The sequence below is a fragment of the Ranitomeya imitator genome, chromosome 5 (assembly GCF_032444005.1).
Source record: "Ranitomeya imitator isolate aRanImi1 chromosome 5, aRanImi1.pri, whole genome shotgun sequence".
NCBI lineage: Eukaryota > Metazoa > Chordata > Amphibia > Anura > Dendrobatidae > Ranitomeya > Ranitomeya imitator.
This window is the reverse complement of record NC_091286.1, coordinates 560067210-560076569: the sequence shown is the minus strand read 5'-3', so window position 1 is coordinate 560076569 and position 9360 is coordinate 560067210. Positions and strand designations below refer to the sequence as shown.

General features: G+C 32.7%; 1 protein-coding gene across 1 annotated transcript in view; it reads left to right on the top strand.

Annotated features, from left to right (window-relative positions):
• Positions 1-1467: 1467 nt before the first annotated feature.
• PAX3 (paired box 3) overlaps positions 1468-9360 on the top strand; it is a 104328-nt gene continuing 96435 nt past the window's right edge. The window contains exon 1 of the mRNA XM_069727661.1: positions 1468-1591. The gene's annotated coding sequence lies outside the window, so the exon portion shown is untranslated. The remainder of the gene's footprint in view (positions 1592-9360) is intronic.

Sequence of the window (9360 nt, the reverse complement as noted above, 5' to 3'; positions counted from 1 at the left end):
GAAGCAGGATTTGTGGTGAGGCGCACACGGTAGGGGCACGCCACTCATCCGGCGCTCCTTAATTATAACGAGGCATAAGCTTCTTCGTGAATCAGGAGCGTCTGACTCCAGCACACCCCTCATCAAGATCAAATATATATGAAAATATTTGCTATACATAAAATGGTTTTATCAAGTGGACATCCGGCCCTCTGAGTGTTGTATTTACATGCATAGAAAGAAAGAATGTTGGTCACATAATCTATCTATCTATCTATCTATCTATCTATCTATCTATCATCTATCTATCTATCTGTCTGTCTATCTATCTATCTATCTGTCTATCTATCTATCTATCTATCTGTCTGTCTATCTACCTATCTGTCTGTCTGTCTGGCACCGGGTAGGTTCAGAACGCTATTAATCTACAGATTATCATCATTATCATCATATCTGCATTTTAATAGCGTTTTTTTTTTTCATGTGACAGGTTCTCTTTAAATCACATATATGTGTGAAGGGAAAAGCATATAATAATAATAATAATAATAATATTTATACCCAGACAACAGGTACAAGGAAGAGAGTAATAGCAGAATCTCTCTGTCCTTATCTATCTATCCATCTATCAATAATCTGTCATCTCCATAACTAGGTAAAGAACATATACATTAACATGTGAAAAGAACTGATGATAGATTATAGAGTATCAGGATCCAGGCTATGAAAAACCACAAGTAACAACTCATCATGCCAGATCCAACTCTGCTACATCTGTATTTTATTATCTATTTTAATCTGTTCTATAAATCTATAACTAAACATCAATTACCCAAACCTAGATTATATTTTATTGATCATCCACCTTCTGAAATTCCATCACTCGGAGCCTTTCTTGTTATGGGAGAGTTGGGACACATTGGACATCTGTAACAGGTGTATGGCCACTCTATAGTATGAATGCATAACGTCAGATACAGTCTTTATGATTAATACTGTATATATATATATGACTAATATATAGAGTCTTATGATGTAGAGGTGCTGTGCTGCTCTTTCCTATTCTTACCTTCCTTCCATGCTCTTTACTAAGCATCATACTGTAAAATGGTGAAAAGCAGCTCTAATGGGGGCCAGTCCTCCACAGACTGTGAATGTATGTATTAGAGGGGAACACTTTATTCCTCAGTATTTGTGTAGGACCTATGTGGGAATAATCTCACCGTACACGAGACCAGGTAACAGTGCAGCCTTAGTGAGAAGTGGCCATTATATAGGAAGTGTGATCTTCAAAGCCCCTGTGTGCCTGGCAGAGCCCAGTGGATGTGCCTATTAATGGCATATCCATCATGCAGATACACATCGTCTGCTTTTAAGTGATATTGTGGGAATCAATTAGGTATGCAGATTACATTTCACAAATGTCCAAATGGTAAACTTCTGGCTGCTGTGCAGCTCCCAGGATTATGTTTCTCTATGGTGGGGTCAGCCTTTACAATATAATTAATGTGTGGTGGAGACCACTCTGAGCAGATAGAGCAGAGAGCCCCGAAGAAGGGAACCATGCCTGCAAGATAAGACCCTGAGCATCTGAGCACATGACAAGCTGCAGGTAATATGTGCCCTGTGTCAGTGGCCAGCCATCTATCAGCAGAAGGGGTCTTCTTACCACATAAGCCAGATTAATGGCTCATTTTTTGCATAGAAGCTATAGCTGAATTGTATGCATCAGGATGTATTACCCTGCTCTAGACATTGTAACAATTGGGTTGTACTCATGATATTTGTATACTAATTTTCACTTTTACTATTCATACATATATGCCCTATTTATCTGTTTAACTCACTGCATGTCTTTTACATCATGTCTGACATTTCCTAATAACCATTAATACAGGATAACAATTTATGTATTTGCTATTTAAAGTATTAATAATAATGCTTAATATTAATAATATTATTATTATTATTATTATTATTATTAAAATTATTATTGCTGTAATTTAATTATAGCAGTAAAATAATGTAACAACAATCATCACCAACAGTTACTATGACTGTTATTACTACTAATTTAAATAATAATAATAATAATTATGTACTGGAACATAATAATAATAATAATAATAATAGTAATAGTAATAATAATAATAATAATAATAATAATAATAATAATTTGCTGTGTACTGGAACGTAATGATAATATAACAATATTATTATTATTATTATTATGTTTATGCATATTTGACATAGAACAATAAATACAAATGCTACATACCAATACAAATTTGCTGTGTACTGAAACGTAATGATAATAATAATAGTAATAATAATAATAATAATAATTTGCTGTGTACTGGAACGTAATGATAATATAACAATATTATTATTATTATTATTATCATTATTATTATTATTATGTTTATGCATATTTGACATAGAACAATAAATACAAATGCTACATACCAATACAAATTTGCTGTGTACTGAAACGTAATGATAATAATAATAGTAATAATAATAATAATAATAATAATAATTTGCTGTGTACTGGAACGTAATGATAATATAACAATATTATTATTATTATTATTATTATTATTATTATTATGTTTATGCATATTTGACATAGAACAATAAATACAAATGCTACATACCAATACAAATTTGCTGTGTACTGAAACGTAATGATAATAATAATAGTAATAATAAAAATAGTAATAATAATAATTTTATTATTATTCTGTTTATGCATATTTGACATAGAACAATAAATACAAATGCTATAATACCAATATGGTTGTTAGTATGATAATCCTGGGAATGCTATGTATGGCCGGTGTTTCTCCTGTTGGATTGATGGCTCTGTGCTCTGTGATTGACATGTGCCGGTGCTGTGTCTGACCAGCGGACATTGCAGTGCAGGGATCTGCCGGGACTTGTGGCCGCTAATCCCCAATCTCCCCTCCATAGAGTTATCTTATCTCTGCACTGATAACACTGCAGGGTTCACTAAACGCTGCGTTTCATGAATGTGTTGCGGAAATGTACTTCTAATTTTTAAGGACTTATCTATTAGCATATATTTTACTATATTTTACTATCAAATTAAAGAAAGGGTTATTTTTAAATTATTAGATTTGTTCTAAAATTCTAAAATTAAAATTGTGGCCAAATATTTTGAAATATATCTTGTAATTACGTTTTTATAGATTCAATTTGTCTTTACTTCTGGTAATAAAAAAAAATCAACAAGAGACCTTTTATATATATATGTGCTATTGGATGCACATTGAGTATTGATCCGTTATAATAATAATAAAAAGTGTTTAATGCTAAAAGTAATCAGAATCAAATAATGAAGATCTGATCGATATTATTACAAACATATTTCATATCCGTTATCAATCACTGTATTTCTGTGTTACTATTTACTGTTATACTATTATTAGTAGTAGTGAATGGACCACAATAAAATATAATATCTGAAAATACACAAGGAATAATAAAGAAAGCTGGACCGCAGTAATAAGAACTTTATTAGAATTATATTATGATTACTAGCACATATGATATTAGTGTAAGTAATGTTATTACAAGGACCGATTAATTAAAATGTATATGGATTCCTCAGTCTTAGTCTTCTATTTTTAATATATGGCTTACAATTTGTGTTGTTGTTTTTTTGCTTTTATCGTTTTATTATTACATCTTCTTCTTCTTTATCATTTTTTGTGTTTTATAAATATAATTGTGTACATATCTAAGACATTTTTGTTCTTTATTTCATTATGTTTCTTTAGTTTATGTGTTATTTTTACGATTGTATATGATAATAAAAAAAGTTATGTATCTAAAACATCACAAATGAGAGACTCTGTCACCCACTGATGTTAAGACTCATTGCACTAAATATTTGCTTTATCCATTCTGCCTATAGAATGGCTGCGGCTGCAGGAGTGTTCCCTGCAGGTAATGGGGGACTAATGTGTGTGGCAGCCCCAGGTATCAGGTCATTTACCAACTAATGGGCAACATGAAAGTCAGACTTATTATTGTAGGGTATTAGCATAAGCCAAGTGGCCATTCCCACAGAGATGGAGGGTTCTGCACTAAACCCATAACCTGGTGCTGCTCATAATAGGCAGGACTCTCACCTCATTATAGCGCTCAGCAGGAGTGAGGACCTGCCACTGGGGGGGCTCAGCTACCTGGAGGGGGCCATGGTTCTGGGGAAAGGAAGAAAAACATCTGAAGTCAAAAGACAAAAGAAAAAAGGTGCAGAAAATAAGTACATCAAACGCCTACACCTACCAAAGCAGCAGGTACAGGGCAGAGAATAACAGAAGCCCCCTGTGCATAACACAGGCTCTGCTATAGTGTCACCCCTCCACTAACACACATCCCTCCATCATGGCTGCTATAGTGTCACCCCTCCACTAACACACATCCCTCCATCATGGCTGCTATAGTGTCACCCCTCCACTAACACACATCCCTCCATCATCACTGCATTCTGTGCCAGGTTTGGAAAGCTCCATCTCTATCTATCTATTATCTATCTATCTATCTATCTATCTATCTATCTATCTATCTATCTATCTATCTATCTATCTATCTATCTATCTATCTATCTCTATGTATTGTCTATCTATCTCTCTATCTATTATCTATCTGTCTGTTTATCTCTCTATCTATCTATTATCTATCCTCTATTATCTATATCTATCTATTATCTATCTATCATCTACCTATTATCTATCTATCTATCTATCTATTAGCTATCTATTATCTATCTATCTATCTCTATGTATTATCTATCTATCTCTCTATCTATTATCTATCTGTCTGTTTATCTCTCTATCTATCTATCTATCTATCTATCTATTATCTATCTATTATCTATCTATCTATTATCTATCTATCCTCTATTACCTATATCTATCTATTATCTATCTATCATCTACCTATTATCTATCTATCTATCTATCTATTAGCTATCTATTATCTATCTATCTATCCTCTATTATCTATATCTATCTATTATCTATCTATCATCTACCTATTATCTATCTATTATCTATCTAATATCTATCTATTATCTATCTATTATCTATCTATTATCCATCTATCTATCATCTATCTATCTAATATCTATCTATTATCTATTATCAATCTATCTATCTATCTATCTATCTATCATCTATCTATTATCCATCTATCTACCAAATAATCTATCTATATATTTATGTCTAGCCATAGGAGAAAAAGAGGTGCACTCAGAACATAGGAAAGCATTTTAAAAAAGTTTATTCCATGACAAAAGTACTCAACATTTTGACTTCAGAAAGGCGCATATCTTGAGCCAAAAGGTTGTGTACCTTAGGCATATAGTAAACTTTAATTTTCACTTTTTTTGCTATGTTTGGAGTGTGACCTCTTTTTCTCCTATATTATTATTATTATTATTATTATTATTATTATTATCCATTTGCCAGTGGACTTGGAGGACCTTGCCCACACTTTACAAGACTGGTGCAGCTTCAGTTTCTATCTGTCTATGTATCTATCTACCTGTCCATCCATTGATCTATTTGTATCTATTATCAATCATATATATTTCATCATACATCTAAATCTATCTCTTCTGTCTAGATGTAATGTCGATCCATCGTCTATCTAGTAATCGGTATCTATCTACTGTAGCTGAAGCACATACATCATGGATAAGGATGCATGGAGGGAAATGATTACAGGTGATAGAGGACCAGGACTGAGCTGCACCATTACTGCGCTCGTAACGGCAAAAAATAGTAATTTTATCATTAGAAAAAAAAAATCTGGTCACGCTGTAACAATGTGTTGATGATGATGAAGATGATGAGGATGAAGAGACTGTGACATTACTACTAATCCCATTTAAGGTGCACCTGGCCCCAGTACTCTGTAATTATCCCTATATGTGGCTGTATGGGGGGCGTGAAATCTCTTGCCCCCTCCTCCCCCCAGCCCACTTCACAGGAGGATAAATTTTGTGGAATGTAATTGTCCCGTTCTCCTATGAATGACTGTCATATGTGGAAGAATTGATGTAAAGACTCTCTCTATCTATCTATCTATCTATCTATCTATCTATCTATTTATCTATCTATCTAACTATCTATCTCCTATCTATCTATTTATCTATCTCCTATCTATCTATCTATCTATCTATCTATTTATCTATCTATCTATCTATCTATCTCCTATCTATCTATCTATCTATCTATCTATCTATCTATCTCCTATCTATCTATCTATCTCCTATCTATCTATCTCCTATCTATCTATCTATCTATCTATCTATGTATCTATCTATCTATTTATCTATCTATCTATCTCCTATCTATCTATCTATCTATCTATCTCCTATCTATCTATCTCCTATCTATCTATCTATCTATCTATCTATTTATCTATCTATCTATCTATCTCCTATCTATCTATCTATCTATCTATCTATCTATCTATTTATCTATCTATCTATCTCCTATCTATCTATCTATCTATCTATCTCCTATCTATCTATCTCCTATCTATCTATCTATCTATCTATCTATTTATCTATCTATCTATCTATCTCCTATCTATCTATCTATCTATCTATCTATCTATCTATCTATCTATCTATCTCCTATCTATCTATCTATCTATCTCCTATCTATCTATCTATCTATCTATCTATCTATCTATCTCCTATCTATCTTCTATCTATCTATCTATCTATCTATTTATCTATCTATCTATCAATTAATTTTATATCTATGTATCTATCAATTATCTATTTATCAATTAATCTATGTAACTATCAATTATCTATCTATTTATCTATTATCGATTTATCTATCAATCAATTATCTATCAGTTTTTTTTATCTATCTCATATTAGCCTGCTCGTTTTTTCTACTTTGGCATATATCTTGTATACATAATGTAACACTGGTCATATGTCAGAGCGTCATCACTGGAGCTCAGATGTAGGTGCAGTATTGTATCAGAGAAGTGTAAAGTTAGGAACTAATGCAAAGCAAAAAGGTCATCAGGACCTCAGGAGGGGAAGTCAGGTGGATCCAACTCTGATACATTTCCTTCAGTGTTCTTACCCCCAAAATAGTTCCTGATTCTTTGCACGGTTTGTACTGTGCTATTGGTGAATGATGTCCTCAAAGTGTGACACCAACCACAACATATGCAATTAAATAAAAACCGTTCCTATCTATCTATCTATCTATCTATCTATCTATCTATCTATCTACTGTATCTATAATCTATCTATCTATCTATCTATCTATCTATCATCTATCTATCTCTCTATCTACTGTATCTATTGAATCTATTGAATCTATTATCTATCTTTCTATCTATCTATCTATCTATCTATCTATCTATCTATCTATCTATCCATCTATCTATTATCTATTATCTATCTATCTATTATCTATCTATCTACTGTATCTATTATCTATCTATATATCTATCTATCTATCTATCTATTATCTATCTATCTATCTATCTATCTATCTATCTATCTGTCTGTCTATTATCTATCTATATGTATCCATCTATCTATCTCTATCTATCTCATATCTATCTAATCTATCTATCTATTATCTATTATTTATCTATCATCTATCTATCTATTATCTCTCTATCTCTATATACCCATCAAAATAGGTTCTAGAACAACTAAAAATAACCTAATAATGTAATTTTTATGAATAATTTTCTCCCCATTGTTGTGAATAATTCAAGAACGATAAACAGAAATAATAATAATCACCTCCATATTTAGTAATATGAATCGCAGACGTTATCTGCCACACAATTAATAAACATTACAGTACAGCAATAATAATTCATAATACAATATTAGACGAAAACCCCAAACATCTTGCTATAAGTATAGAAGTAAGTACACGAGTAATGAATTATTCTAAATGTAGAAGTGTTCCCTAGTCTCCACTTTAGGTCATGTAAGTTACATTCCTGGTAATGATTCATCTAATCACAAAACGATGTTTTTTCTAATATTTTAGTGCATGGACCATGAAGTTGTAATTGCCCTATGCAATATGTACGTGTATGGCCATGGAGCAATATAATGTGGCATCTGCAGGACACGTCTGACATCTGTCAGTGGCAGGAGCCACAGGTGAACTGGGGCCAAGTGGTCTCACTGCACAGACATGAACCATCGTGTACCTGCCATAGTTATTTATATTGCATGCAGTTATTACACATTCACTAAGTTATTAGACAACTTAAATACTGTGTAATGGTGTCTCTGGTAGATATCACATATGCCTATGTCCTCACATAAACTTAGGAAATCGATAGTACAAACCTAATTTTCAAACCAATGCAGTATATGATCCAGGGGGCAATAGTGAAATGTGTGTAATAAAGACACCAGTGCCTGATGCCAAGGAGTGTGGGCAGCTGCTTTGCCCGTCTCCACGTGTTAAGAAACAGCAGGAGTTGTCCAAAATGGAATTCAACTTAAATTAACCAAATCCAAGTCATTAATTTTCGTGTAATTGAAGCATAGCTGAGAATCTGCAGGCTGAACATGCTCCATAATGTGATAAGAGTTTAATGAGCTGATCTGAGCAAAGCCCACCGCACACATATAGAGATGGGGGCTTCTCTAAACAATGCAGGGGCATGGGGTCTGCTCCACGTGTTCCCACTGTGAGGTCATGGACTGTTCCTAGGCTTGTCTGTATCCCTATCATATATTCATTTATTGCTGCCTTATTCACCAACAGGCAATCAGGGAACTAGATATATAGATAGATGGATGGATGGATAGATAGATAGATAGATAGATAGATAGATAGATAGATAGATAGATAGATAGATAGATAGATAGATAGATAGATAGATAGATATAGTTAGATGATAAATAGATAATAGATAAATAGATAGATATAGTTAGATGATAAATAGATAATAGATAAATAGATAGATAGTAGATAGAGATAGAATATAAATAGATAGATGATAGATAGATAGATAGATAGATAGATAGATAGATAGATAGATAGATAGATAGATAGATAGATGGATTTTTTTAAACGGGAGACAGAAGATGATTTGAGAATGGAAGTTGTTCCATCCTGCAGAATTTATAACTAGGTATGATATGCTGTGTGTGTGTATATATATATATATATATATATATTGTGTGTATATATTGTGTATGTATGTATGTGTGTTTGTGTGTATGTGTGTATGTGTGTATGTGTGTGTGTGTATATGTATATATATAGTGTGTGTGTGTGCGTGTGTGCGTGTGTGCGTGTGTGCGTGTGTGCGTGTGTGCGTGTGTGTGTGTGTGTA